We start from the raw sequence: 1771 nt of genomic DNA, 5'->3' as shown, positions 1-1771 counted from the left end.
TCAACCAAAAGCACAAACATATCCTACTATATTATTCAAACTAGTAACAATCTTAAAAACACTTCAATCAACATCAAATCAACCAAAACACATCGGATTCCAGCCAAATTTCCTAAAATCTACCAAATTCCGCTTTTGATAAAAAACCCAACCAAATCACGTCCGAATGACCTGAAATTTTGCACACACGTCCCAAATGACACCACAAAACTACTGCAACTCTTGGAATTCCATTCCGACTCCTACATCAAAATCTCGCCTACCAACCGGAAATTGCCAAAATCTTAACTTCGCCAATTCAAGCCTAAATCTACTCCGAACCTCCAAAACTCATTCCGATCGCGCTCCTAAGTCCCAAATCACCTCCCGAAGATAACCGAGCCATCGAAACTCACATCCGAGCCCTCTAACACACAAGTCAACATCCGGTTGACTTTTCCAACTTAAGCTTCCTTAAAAGAGATTAAGTGTCTCAAACCTTACCAAAATCATTCCGGATTCGATCCGATCAACCCGACATCACAAAACACGGATAACAGAGCATAAAGAAGAATAAATAGAAAATACAGTGGTAACTCATGAGACGACTGGCCGGGTCGTCACACTTCTTTAAAGCTGAAAAGAATTTGAAGCATTTTTCTGATAACATGGAAATAAACATGCCCAAGGCTGCTATTCTCCCTGTGAGCCTTTGTACTTCTTTTTTGCTCGTGAGTATGTCTGGAATTTCTTCAATAGCTTTAGTCTGTGCAGGATTTACTTCAACGCCATAGTTAGAAACAAGAAATCCCAAGAACTTACCTGATGAGACGCCAAATGCACATTTCTCTGGATTTAACTTCATGTTAAATTTGCGAAGAATCTGGAATGTATCAGTCAAGTGTTGAATATGGTCCCCTGTTTGTTGTGATTTGACCAACATATCATCTATATACACCTCCATGGTTTTGCCTAAGTGTTCTTGGAACATTTTGTTCACTAGCCTTTGGATGTGGCCCCAACATTCTTTAAACCGAATGGCATGACTTTGTAACAGTAAGTCCCGTGTCTATGATGAAGGAAGTCTTTTCTTCATCTAGAAGATCCATTTTAATCTGATTATATTCTGAATAGGCATCTAAAAAACTTAACAATTCATGCCCTGCAGTAGCATCAATTAGTTGATCTATGTGCGGTAATGGAAAAGAATCTTTAGGGCAAGCGTTATTCAGATCAGTATAATATACACAAACTCGCCACTTACCATTCTTTTTAGGTACTACAACAGTATTAGCCAACCAATCTAGATATTTTACCTCGCGGATAGACCCAATTTTTAAAAGTTTTGGCACCTCATCTTGAATCACCTGGTTCTTGAAAGAGCCTTGCTTCCTTTTCTTTTGTTTGACAGGTGGGTCCGATGGATATTCATTTAATTTGTGGGTTATTACCTCCGATGGTATACCTGTCATATCTGAATGGGACCAAGTAAAACAATCTGCGTTAGCCTTTAAAAATTCAATCAACTTACGTTTTATTTCCGGGCTAAGGTTGGTTCTAATGTAGACTCTTCTGTCTAGCCAATGTACAAATAGCACCACAGCCTCCAGTTCCTTGATCGTTGTTTTAATATTTCCATTTTCCTCTAGTTCCTGAATAGTATCGGGCCTCGAATCTATATCTGTTTTCCCATTTTCAGTTGAGGTTTGTGTTGATGCGTCCTCAACTGCATTTTGTGATTGCTATTTTTCGTCACTTTTTGTATTTGAATCTGCCATGGAATTAATGCTTC

This window comes from Nicotiana sylvestris, chromosome 5 (genome assembly GCF_000393655.2).
Source record: "Nicotiana sylvestris chromosome 5, ASM39365v2, whole genome shotgun sequence".
Classification (NCBI taxonomy): Eukaryota; Viridiplantae; Streptophyta; class Magnoliopsida; order Solanales; family Solanaceae; genus Nicotiana; species Nicotiana sylvestris.
Note: the sequence above shows the minus strand (reverse complement) of the source record.